This window comes from Giraffa tippelskirchi, chromosome 8, assembly GCF_054371585.1.
Source record: "Giraffa tippelskirchi isolate mGirTip1 chromosome 8, T2T-mGirTip1v1.2.pri, whole genome shotgun sequence".
Lineage (NCBI taxonomy): Eukaryota > Metazoa > Chordata > Mammalia > Artiodactyla > Giraffidae > Giraffa > Giraffa tippelskirchi.
In genome coordinates, this window is record NC_137282.1 from 24864737 (window position 1) to 24877393 (window position 12657).

The 12657-nt window shown below is 39.6% G+C and overlaps 2 protein-coding genes across 57 annotated transcripts in view; one reads left to right on the plus strand and one right to left on the minus strand.

The window, feature by feature from the left end:
* The window catches only part of FGL1 (fibrinogen like 1), a 75118-nt gene extending 72385 nt beyond the window's left edge, over window positions 1-2733 (minus strand). For 6 of the 7 annotated variants that reach the window (XM_081521646.1, XM_081521645.1, XM_081521641.1 and 3 more), the window contains exon 1: window positions 2066-2733. The gene's annotated coding sequence lies outside the window, so the exon portion shown is untranslated. The remainder of the gene's footprint in view (window positions 1-2065) is intronic. The other variant, XM_081521649.1, reaches the window with a different exon arrangement.
* Window positions 2734-2803: 70 nt separating this feature from the next.
* Window positions 2804-12657, plus strand: part of PCM1 (pericentriolar material 1) — an 83166-nt gene continuing 73312 nt past the window's right edge. For all 50 annotated transcript variants that reach the window (XM_081521578.1, XM_081521577.1, XM_081521579.1 and 47 more), the window contains exons 1-2: window positions 2804-3011; window positions 4612-4690. The gene's annotated coding sequence lies outside the window, so the exon portion shown is untranslated. The remainder of the gene's footprint in view (window positions 3012-4611; window positions 4691-12657) is intronic.

Sequence of the window (12657 nt, forward strand, 5' to 3'; positions counted from 1 at the left end):
GCTCTTTTTCCTTGAACATCATTCTTCCATTTAGGCCTTCTCACCCATTTTTTAATACATGTTAAGTTTTTCTTAAATGTGGAAAACTGAGATGTAGTTTCAACCTGTATCTCTTAGAGGCCACTCATTCCTTATTTACATTTCCACCAGGGTATTGCCCCTAATTTCATCTACACAGATATCATAGAACTATCACCATCTTTGCGGCAAGATAACATGGTTAATTCAACAGGGCTTCCCAGTGATAAAGTATCTGTCTTTCAAGGTAGGAGATGCAAGCTGCTGCTGCTGGTAGGTCACTTCAGTCGTGTCCGACTTTGTGCGACCCCATAGACGGCAGCCCACCAGGCTCCCCTGTCCCTGGGATACTCCAGGCAAGAACACTGGAGTGGGTTGTCATTTCCTTCTCCATTGCATGAAAATGAAGAGTGAAAGTGAAGTCGCTCAGTCGTGTCCGACTCTTAGCGACCCCATGGACTGCAGCCCACCAGGTTCCTCCGTCCATGGGATTTTCCAGGCAAGAGTACTGGAGTGAGGAGATGCAAGAGACATGAGTTCAATCTCTGGGTTGGGAAGATCAGGAAATGGCAACCCACTCCAGCATTCTTGCCTGGAAAATTCCATAGACAGAGGAGCCTGGCAGGCTACAACCAGCCCAGAAGGTCGGAAAGAGTCAGACACGACTGAGCGGCTGAGCATGCACCCATTTAATATAACATACTCTTTCTCTGCATTCTTAAAGTACTTACTGTATCATTTACTTGCCATATTCATACACTAACACTACCGATGCTAAATTGGTTTGTTTGCATCGTTGTTTTCTAAATTAGATGTGCAGTTTTTAGAAATCGGAGATAATTTCATCATTTTGGGGTTCTTTCCTCTGTCCACTGCCCATACTTATTTTGAGGCCCCCATTTTAATATAAACATTTCTCAGGCTCCTCTTACCACCAGACATAAGAGCATTAGCATTTTTTAGAGTTCATAAATTAAAAAAAAATAATGACCACAATGATTTCAGTAGTGCTTTTGAATCCATTTGAATTGTTTCAATTCCAGAAGCTTCTATCACCATTTTGTTTTCTGCCTATGTTATTATTATTATTATAACATATATGCATAAAACAAAATGGTGATAATGACGGTTTATTTTTTTTCCTATGCATTTTCATAATTAAAAAATTCTTTCAAGGGGTCAGTAGACCTCAGTTTAAACCTGGGCTCTCCCACTTGGAGCCGTCAGAACTTTGACCATTTATTTAACCTCTCATTAGTAAAATGGAACTGATGCAGAACCAGTTATCTTCATGACAGTTGTGAGAATTTAAAAAATTACAACAGATGAAAGGCTTGAACCGGTGTCCAGTACAGAATAAACACTACTTAAAGGGAAAAAAAAAAAAAGCCCTCCAAGGTAGGCAATGTTACCAGCTCTTGCCCCTCATTTCATGGATGGGGCAACTGAAGTTCAGAAAGGTTAACTTGCCCAAGGTCTTAGTGGGCTAGAGCAAATACCTAATCCATTATCCCATCGGTGGTGTGAGTGCCCACAGCACTTTCTCGTAAAAAAAGAATTTATTTACATCATACCTTATTTCTGCATCATTCAATAAAATACCTCTCAAAGGGCAGGGACTATGTTTTTGTTACCTAAATAATTAGTACAAGAAGTACTTAAAAATGTATGACAGTGTCAAAAATCACTGCCCTGAAATTGAACCTAGATTCAGTTGCAAATTACAGCAGCAGGAAGGGCTTTATTTATCTGAATTATGTATTGACACGCAGTTCTACTAACTAGTTTAGGCGAACAATTTTTATTGGTGACTGAGAACAATTTGCTCTTGGAACTCAGATGTATATTCTTCATTCCTCCCACCCTTATTTTGCTTAAAACAAAACTATCCCGCAACTGCAAACTGTCGAAAAGTAAAATGCTCTCGCATGCAAGAAAAACTGAGCAGTGTTAAAAGCTTTCAGTTAGCCACACCGAAGACCTTAAGTATCTATCACTTTACCGCATTTGGGGGATTTACGAGAGAACTTGTCAATATATTACTAACCTTAACAGAGTCGTTGATGAGAGAATATATGAGAGTATATAAACAGGGAATTCAGACTATAGTTTCAGATAACATTTCTTGATATTAAATTTTGATGAAAATCATCTGGCTCTTCTAAGGCCAGCAGGGCATGAATTCAAGCTGGCATTAATTACTGACTGATGATGCTCCCACTGACCAACTGGACGAATTCGGCTAATTAACTTGCGTGGGTTTATCTCCTCAAGTGTAAAATTAGGCCCAGATTGTAAAGGCCCTTTTGGTTCCATCCCTTCCCGACCCACATATGGGTGGACAGCGACTCCAGTTTCTGGTCTCTCTCCTTCCGGCACTTCCCTCCAAGGAAAGCGCCTCCGCTCGTTTTCCATCTGCCAAGGTTGGTCTCCAACCACTTCCTCAGAGGCCTGGACCTCCTTGTGGAGGAGCCGGAAGCGCACAGCATGCTGGGATTCGTAGTCACATCTCTCGTGGGGAAAGAGCGGGCGCGTGTAACCCGAGATCGAGCTGGCATTCTGGGATATGTAGTTTCTGGTGGTTCGTTTGTGGACTCAACACCAGGCTCCGGAGCGAGAGGTGACACCACCGACTCCAGCGGATCACATGACTCCGGTCTAGCGCGCGGATCGCACTGCGGCTCCCGCCGGGGAGAGTTACGCCCCCGCGCGGCCGTTGCCGAGGAGACGGCGCATGTCTCCCGGCGCGTTGCCCCCTCTGCAGTCCCCCCGCCCCTTTTCTCCCACCACAATGAGATCCTAAGATGGCGGTGGCTGCGGCGGTTGGCGCTGAGGAGCTGAGGTAGACGAGGCGGCCATTGCGCCCTTAAACAGCCAGGGAACTTGGAGCTTCTCCCTGCTGCGGTCTCTAAGGGCGGCCCGCTGCTGGTGGCGGGTCTTGGGGGTGCTGACCGCTACTCCGCCCTTGGCAGGAGCGGCTGCTTCGTTTACAGGTAATGCCTGCGCGTTCCCAGCCCTTGGCAACCGAGGGCAGCGCGGCGCCGGGGCGGGAGAGCAACGGCCCTGGGACACTTGACCCTGGAGAGCCTGGCCTCGGGCCCAAGCTTCTGTTGGGGCTCCTGGGGCTCCTTGCTGCTTGCTTGCCGTCCCCTGGGCGGGCCGCTTCCCCCGGACCGAGCGATGCTGATCTCGGGGTGAGCATCTAGGGACGCGTCGGCGACTGCAGGGCCCCCTGCTTGGCCTCCCCGCCCCTCTTGTTGGCCCCGGGGAGGAGGCCGCCCTGGGGACTCGGGCTCTCCAGGAATGTCCCTCGCGAGTAGAGGAAGCGGAGTGAGGGCTACGGTTTGGGTGGGTGGGGGGGCCTCGTTTTCCATAGCAAGGGGCCTTAGTGGGCCATAATCTGCGCCTCTTCTACCCTACCCCCCAAATCCCGTTCCGTGGGGCTCTCGAGCTCCAGAATTTGGGGTGGAGAAGAGCGGGTGAGGAGCGATGCGACTTTGGGGTTGGGCCGTGAGCAGCAGGACTTACGCCGTCCCGGGCGTTTTTAGAGCAGAAGGGCCGGCGGAGGCGTTCCTGACTTTGGGGTTCCTGCTGGCGAGGCGAATGCTGATTTCACCGCGCTTCCCTCCGCCCTCCCGCGGCGCCCCCTTCACCATCCCTTACTGCAGGTCCAGTTTGGATGGGCCCCGGGTGGGGAAAAAACTAAATGCCAAATGGATTCGAGGAACGTTGCTTGCTCTGCAGAAACGAGTGTTTGGGGATTAGGTCGTAGGCCCCGCTGAGGAGGCGGGGCCTCCAAACTTTTAAGCCCCGCAGCTCATTCCTCTAGAGCTCATCCTGTCTGAAAAATAATTTTGGGGCGGGGTACCGATTCGAGGTCTGTGGCGGGGGCTCTGCGGGTGACGGATCGTGTTTTGACGCTGGAAGAAGCAGGGTTTCTGGGCGCCCCTTCCACCTCCGCCCCATAACTGCCAGACTCCGCCTTGTGCTGTTCTCTGATTACTGGAGTGGGTGGTGGTGTAAAGCTGAGGGTGCACCTGCTCCTTTCTTTCCCTAACACCTTCCCAGATAGAGCCGCTGGAAACCATTATAATTCTGAGTTTTTGAACTGAAATGTAAAGCCTGCGTTTCTGTAGCGACAGGATTATTTTTTAATGAAGTAGCTAGCTTTTAAATAAAGAAAGATGTTCTCATCAAGGGGGATGCAAAGTTCTGGAGTCGTTTTGCGTGACAGGAAGTTGATGACTTGGTCAATCTGAAGAGTAATCTTTGGCGTGGATTTGAACATTGATGGAGAAATCTATATGATGATTGCATTATAGTGTTTTTACATTATAATTTCATTGTATTCCCAAGTAGATATTAAGGTATCACAGTGCTGTTTGGTAGGCTCTTAACAGGTTTGGAGGATTTAAACCTGTTTATCGCCTTGTTTTCCTAAAGAATTAAAGTACGTTGAATTTAAAGTATTGATTAATTGGATTTTTTCTTTTCTGTTGATTTTCTGAGCACACTTTAGGATATAAATACTATTTGATATTCTGTACGTCACAGTGAAATGGGCTAAAATGATTTTTTTTTCTTTTTTTTTAGATCATAAGCACACAACAGCTTTGAAGTGTGAAGCAGGAAGGGAGCTGTTTCTGAGCTACAAAAACTAGTTTTTAAACAGGTAATTTGACATCATTGTATATGTTATTGGCTTTTGTATTATATTTGAATAAGACTTTGATGCTGAATACTGCTGTAAAATACCAGTGCCTGTAGTAAGCGAACGGTCTAGGTTTGCTGCCCTGTTTGCCCTGCTTTTTGGTGTGCCACTTTGGTCTGTCTTCATACTTTTGTTTGAAAAGAGCCATGTCATTCCTAATTATTAAATGCTACGATAGTTTATGTAATACTTTAAAAAAAAATTTTTTTTTTAACTTATTTATTTTAGTTGGGGGCTAATTACTTTACAGTATTGTAGTGGTTTTTGCCATACATTGACATGAATCAGCCATGGGTTTACATGTGTTCCCCATTCTGAACCCCCCTCCCACCTCCCTCCCCATCCCATCCCTCTGGGTCATCCCATATCCCCAGCCCTGAGCATCGAGCCTGGAATGGTGTTCTGTTCATAAGATAATATACATATTTCAATGCTATTCTCTCAGGATGTCCCACCCTCACCTTCTCCCTCAGAGTCCATAAGACTGTTCTATGCATCTGTGTCTCTTATTCTGGCTTGCATATAGGGTTATCATTACCATCTTTCAAATTCCATATATATGCATTAGTATACTGTATTGGTGTTTTTTTTTCTGGCTTACTTCACTCTGTATAATGGGCTCCAGTTTCATCCATCTCAACAGAACTGATTCAAATGTATTCTTTTCAATGGCTGAGTAATATTCCATTGTGTATATTGTACCACAGCTTCCTTATCCATTCGTCTGCTGATGGACATCTAGGTTGCTTCTGTGTCCTGGCTATTATAAACAGTGCTGCGATGAACATTGGGGTACACGTGTCTCTTTCAATTCTGGTTTCCTTATGTAATACTTTTAAAAATGTCTTTGTCTTCACAGAGTTTCTTCATCTGCTCATTTGAGTTTGAATGTTTCCTGTAGCAACTATTTGGATAGCCTCTTGTTCCAAATTCATTTACTCTTAAGTCATCTGGTACAACTTTTCTATTAATTGGCAGTTTTTATTTTTTATTCACAAACTCCTCTATTTTTTGAACTTATTATGTATACTGTTGATTGAAGTTTGTTTGTTGTCTAAACTTATTTTAAACTTTAGTTTCTATACACAGGGCATTCTCAAATGCTGGTTACATAAAGATACTCTCTAACCAGCAGGAAGAGGTCAGTGTAAGTTCACCGAGGGAAAGTTAAGAAATTGTTTGTTAAGGACAATTTAGAAATTAAATGACTAGAGGATGAGGATTAGAAGGAATTTTTGTTAGAACCATTTTAGCAACAATTACTCTCTTTTAAAAATTTCAGAAAATTTAGTTCTCCCGTTAAAATTTTAAAGACAGCCTGATTCTCAAAATATGAATATATCCTTGCTTTCTAGGAAAGCAGACAAATCTTCAACACACTTATGCAATAGGTTATCATAAGAATATAGATTGGCCATTGATTTATATCTTAATTGTACTTCTTGGTATCTTTTTCTGTTAGTTGAAAGACTATAACAGAATAAGACAAGAAAAGTAGAACTCAGAGGAAATGTCAGATATAAGTCTGTGTTTTAGAGTCTTTAACACTGGAGTATTTGGTAAAATAAAAAGTTATAAAAATCAATCATAAATAATTCTCGTTTTAACACTTTAGCGAAGATGGATAAAATAGAATAAAAATACAAAGCAGTTGAGTTAAACTCACTTTAAAAGACCTTGGTTTTCTCAATAGGAGATTTGACCATTTGTTGGAAAAGAGGTAAATGTATGTGAGATTTGGAAAAAATAGAAAGTGTTCGGAATAATCACACTAGGGAAAGGGTAACATGGTAACATAGCAGTACATTCATCTTACAAATTGAACTGAATGCGTACAATGTGTGACTTCATGGCTACAAAGTACTAGAGATAGAACAGTGAGCAAAACAGATAAAGTGCCTTACCTCAAGGAGTAAACCTACATTTTGAAAGTGTCAATGTATAGTATACCTTAATAGTGGACACAGTCAATGCCATTTTATAACTATTTGACAGTTTTGAGAGAACAAACAGAAAGAATGAGTAATGAGGTTTATGTAGAATTGAGTTGATAAAATAGACAAACTGATGAGGAGGCCAAGGATGCTAGCAAAGCATTTTTGGAAGTGGCATTTTTGGGTTAAGTAAGAAAGTGAGGGGTGAATGGATTCTTGGAAAGGGAAATGATCAAGAGGCAGGAGGTATTCAGCAGGGCCAATGGGTAAGTTCAGCAGAAATGAGCAGGTGAGACAAAACAGAATGCAAGGAGGTTCAGAAAGGGGTATTTCAGAAGTTTAGGATGTTGAACAAATTATCTGTCCAGAGTAGAAATAGTATTGGAATAGAGCCTATGAGATGGATGTTGTAACTGAGGTCAGAGTCTTAGAAAAATCATTACAAATGTTCAGGTCATGAAAGCAGAGAGTGACGTGAAAAGTGAAAACCACAAGCCAGTTAAAAGTGTAAGACTGTCTTGGGGTGAACAGTAGGAAATGGTACCCAAGATAGGGAGAGTGGTGTTTTTGTTGGTTAACTTGTTCAAAAGAGGAAGGTTAAGCATTGTTAAATAAGAATAGTCTATAAGTGATATTCTTTCCCCATGAATCTGAGAGACTAGGAAGATTAACATCTTTTAGAAAGGATTTCTAAGGAAATAGTGCTTTCAGAGTGGTTTGGGATTTTATTGAAGCCAAAGAAGTAGGAGGAATGTTTGGGAATAGATAGAGGATGTATAGAGAGTGAGTTTGTAATGGTCCAGTGGAAAGGAATCACAGGAAGAGCTGTTACCAGCAGAGAGTATGGGATGGAATGGCATTGAAGATTGAAATTGGTTATAGCAGGACGTATAGATTTGCCTAGGGAGGTATATGTAATCAATGACAAGGAAGTGACAGATTTCAAATATAAACTGTAGAGAGGGAGAGGTTTTAACAAGCTGAATTTAGTTGACCTCAGGGTTCTCATTTGCTTTTGTAGAGAGTGAGGATATATTAAATTTTCTTGGTGTGGAAACATTCTACACAGAGTCTAAGTCTAAGTCGCTTCAGTTGTGTCCGACTCTGTGTGACCCCATAGACAGCAGCCCACCAGGCTCTGCTGTCCCTGGGATTCTCCAGGCAAGAATACTGGGGTGGGTTGCCATTTCCTTCTCCACTGCATGAAAATGAAGAGTGAAAGTGAAGTCGCTCAGTCGTGTCCGACTCTTGGCGACCCCATGGACCGTAGCCTACCAGGCTCCTCCGTCCATGGGATTTTCCAGGCAAGAGTACTGGAGTGGAGTGCCATTGCCTTCTCCCTACACAGAGTAACTGTACCATAATATAGACCCAGTGCAGTACTTGGTACATAGTGAGGTCTAATCAAATTTTTGTTAATTCAAATTGAGTGTTGTATTGCAGTCTATTCAACTTCTTCCCCCCAATATCTAAAGAGTTTTTGTTTTTTTTAAAGAGGGTAATTATAAAGAGATACCTTAAATTCTAAAAAAAATTACTGAAATTTTTAGTAAGTGTCAAACTCAAAGAACCATGGGAAAGATCTGTATGCTTTTTAGGTACAGAGAAGAAATTGAGAAATTCCTCAAATGAAACTAAACAACACATAATGCCAGAAACTTAAGCGTTTTCTTCTCAGTTTCCATTAAAAGTGCTTAGTATGGTTGTGTACTATATTAAGGCTTTCAAAAGAGTGTACTGGATATTTCCTTTATATAATTAGTAAAAGAAATAGCCCAGCTAATTCAGCCTTTAGAAAACTTGTGCAGATAATATAAGATACCAGCTCTGGTTATTTTGTGACTCTAAGCAAATATTAAAATATATATATATATACACACACACTTTCTACAATATTTTATTTGGATGTGCTTAGTTGTGTCTGACTCTTTTCTACCCCATGGATTGTAGCCCGCCAGGCTCCTCTATCCATGGGATTCTCCAGACAAGGATATTGGAGTGGGTTGCCATGCCCTCCTCCAGGGAATCTTCCCAACCCAGGGGTCAAATCTGCATCTCTTGCATTGACAGGTGAATTCTTTACCCCTGAGCCACCAGGGAAATCCTTTATTTTGATGAGAATTTCTAAAACCTTGGTTTACAGCTGTCAGTTGAGATGTAAGATATTTCCAAAGACAATTATGAGTCATTTAATACCATTTGAGAAATAATGTCTGAACTTTAAAGATTTTAGGAAAAATAATTTTTTCTTTTCTTGATAAATTTGTTTGTATTTTTATTTCAAAGTTAACTTTGGTCAGTCATGGGTATTTTCATGGCAATTACTACTGTGATATTCTACTTAGGTATCTGTAATACTTGTAGTAAGACTCCTACAACAGGATTTTCTTCAGAAAGATCAGTCACTGAAAGTAGCTTGTAAATTGCCATGGTATTTTTGCATTTCATATCCTTGTAAGATGAGGAAACCAAATAAGACTGTCAAAAATAGCAAAATGAAACTGATAAATAATAGTTTCAACTTACTTTAGTAGGTCATAGGGTGGATGAAAGTGCTTGTTTGAAGTAAAAGAATTTTATCTCCATTCTGCTTCACGCATGATCATCCATCACTTGTGCTAATTATTTTCCAGTGGCTTCAGCTTTTCCATCTCATTGTTTTTCTATTAAACCTGCCTGGCAAAATCCCAACCTTGGATGGATTCAGTGGAATCCACTGCTTTATATCAAGGCTGATGAGCACTCCTGGGGAAAAAAATGGAAACTGCAGATTAGTGATATTAGTGCTAACAGTGAATGTTCTCTGCTCTCGTCGTGAGTCCTTAGTGCTGTTCACAGTCACTCTCCGTCACTCTTCCCCAGCCTCTCAGACACTGTCATCTTAACCTCACATATTTAAGGAGCAATCCGTTTTACTTCACGGCAATTAACAGAGTCTTTCAACTTCCTACCACCAACTCTGCTAACTAGCCTGTATCCAATTCTGTCCTTTCTTTCTTTCATTTCAGTGAAAGAGGTGTTCTTTTGCCTATCTAATGCTAATCATGTTTCTTAAGCCCTAGATTCCAGTCGTTCCAGTTTTTCAGAGACCACACACTGTTTGCATCTTTGTCTCCCTCTATGAGCGCTATCCTGACCAATTTTAAATGTACTCAAGATACCTCCCTCTTTTCCCCCTGGTTATATATATTTATCAGTTTTATTAGTATTTTTTTAAATTTTATTTTTAATTGGAAGAATAATTACTTTACAATGTTGTGTCGGTTTCTGCCATACATCAGTATGAATCGGTCATTGGTATACATATGTCCCTTCCCACCCCTCTGGGTTGTCACATAGCACCAACTTTGGGTTCCCTGCGTCATACAGAACGCAGTTGAGGCACTTCTGCTGAGGTGGACAAACCTAGAGTCTGTTATACAGAGTGAAGTAAGTCAGACAGAGAAAGACAAATATCATATATTAATGTGTACATATGGAATCTAGAAAGATGATACTCTTGATCCTATTTGCAGGGCAGCAAAGGAGACACAGACTTGGATACAGTGGGGGAAGGGAGAGGGTGGGATGATTTGAGAGAGTAGCATTGAAACATGTATGTTACCATATGTAAGATACCTCAATTTTTTTTTTTTTAAGATACCTCTATTTTAAGGAATCTTTTTCCTTGACCTTCTCTGCCTGCTTTCTTTCACAGAATGATTTCTTGAAAAAAATCACCTAATGACTTCCTTTAATTTTTTATCTTCCCCATCAATAAATGCATTTCGGTTATGGAATTGATTTTTACCAAGATTGTCAATAACCTCCTTGTTGCTAAATCCAGATGTACACTTCTCACTGGTCTGTTTATATGATAAAGTAATTCTTGGCATTCTTATCATACCCTCTTTCTTTGCACACTTCTCCCCCTTGCTAGCACATTCTCTGGTTTTGGTTTCCCTCCTGTCTTTCTGTACCTTCTGAGTGTTCTTTTCCTTTCTTTTTAAAATATCTTATGTCCTTCAAGGTTTAATCTTCTCTTACTCTTTATCTTCTCCATGAGCCTTCTGTTCCACTTTACATTCTTTTATGAATTGATGAGTTGCACATCTCTATAGCCTAGATTTCACTTCTGAGAGATGGTTGTTTGCCCACTAGACAAATTTAATTGGGTATACAATAGATATCTCAAACGTCTCTAAAACTGAGCTCATCTTTTTCTCTCATTAACAGAAATGTGTTTCTTTTCAAATTACTTTGAATGTATCATCACATACCCTGTTTTCAAGCTAGAAACCCAGGGGTCATCCTTCAACTTCTTTCTCCCTGCCTCATCTCCCACTTCATTATAGTTGCTAAGCTATATTGATTCTACCATAAAAATCTTCCTTGCATTGGTCCTCTTCTCTTACACACCTTGTGTTTTGATTATTAAAAGTCTTTCTATGCAAATAATAGTTTATAATAATAATCATAATCAAAAACTATATAAATTATATTAATGTGTTTACACAATAAAATTTAGAGGGTAGATATCAGTAGTTTTAAAGGTGACTTTGAAGAGGTTAAAGAAGTTGACATAAGAAAGAAATGACTTGCCTTTGTTTTCTGCCTGTTATAGGGTGAGATAGCTACTCCCATAGAGAAATCAGCTGAATACACTGAGAATTGATCCACAGGCAATAACTTCATTAGCTTCATGCTGATAATTTTACTTCTATAGGAGTATGCCTTCTCAACCATTTGGTATCATTATTACCGAGTTATAAATACTCAGTATCATCTTATGTCAATCACAAATAGAAAAAGTTGTTTATAAACTTCGTAGACTTTATTTAGTAAATGGTCTTTAAAAATGATTTTTAAAAAATAGTTGATGTATTTTTCCCAGACTAATTTTAATGTATGTTTTAAATTGTTTCAGAAACATGTGTTCAGAGTCATTAACTTATCACTAGATCCTTAGGAAAAGCTCATTTTAGGAGAAATTCATCATAATAAAAAAATGAATATAAAACATCTCTTTGAATATATTTTTAATTTACCTTAAAGTAAACTTACTTTATTATTACTCTGCTGATAGAAAATGCAACATACTCTATTTTACCAAAAAATTGGTAAAAGTTTTTACTTAAATATTTTAGTAATTTCTCTTCTAATCTTCACTTTAAGATAAATTGCTTTTTGTAATGTTAGGTATTGTTTTCACTTCTATTGCGTATGTATTTTTTTGAGCTCCTATTCTTTAATATTACAAATTACATCAGTGTATCTTAGAAAAAGATAGTTGTAAAAAATTTCACTTAAATGAGTCAGTTCACTGGACATAACCTCTTTATGAGTATCAGTTACTTTGCAAAGTTCTTAAATATATTTCTAGTATAAAAAATGTTGTAAAATATTGCTAAAATATATAAGGTAAAGAGCAAAAATCACATTCCTACCCCATAACCAACAACTGCTTTTATGAAAGCATTTTTTAATATAGTAAAGATACTATATACTTCATATTTCTTTCAGATTTTTTTCCCAGCTTGTCATTTACTATTTATTCTCAGCATACTTAGGATTCACTTGTGCGTGAGTAAAATTGGTTGAACATACTCCTTTTTATTTCCACATTACAAATTAGTAAAATCTCTATTTTTAAAGCTTGTTCTTTTTTCTTGCCTTTTATTTGACTCTTTAATCTTATTCATCTATTTTTAATCTACTGGATAGTATCTTGGTTTATGGTGTAAGGCAGTCTTTTTCATCTGAGGGGGAATTAAGCTCTAATGCTCTAAGGCATCTGTTGTTTACTATAAATTAATTCTTCTTCTGTGTGTCTGAAATGGTACTGGGTATGTACCATCCTTGGGAGAACTGAGAAAATAGTCACTGAAATCATTTTTCTGTGTTTTGTGTTTAAGATGATGAATCCTAGTTTAGGAAGTCTGTTAAAGCGTTAAATAAACTTTTTTCCACCATTGTTAGCAAATTGTCCCATCAATTGAATAATCTTTTACCACT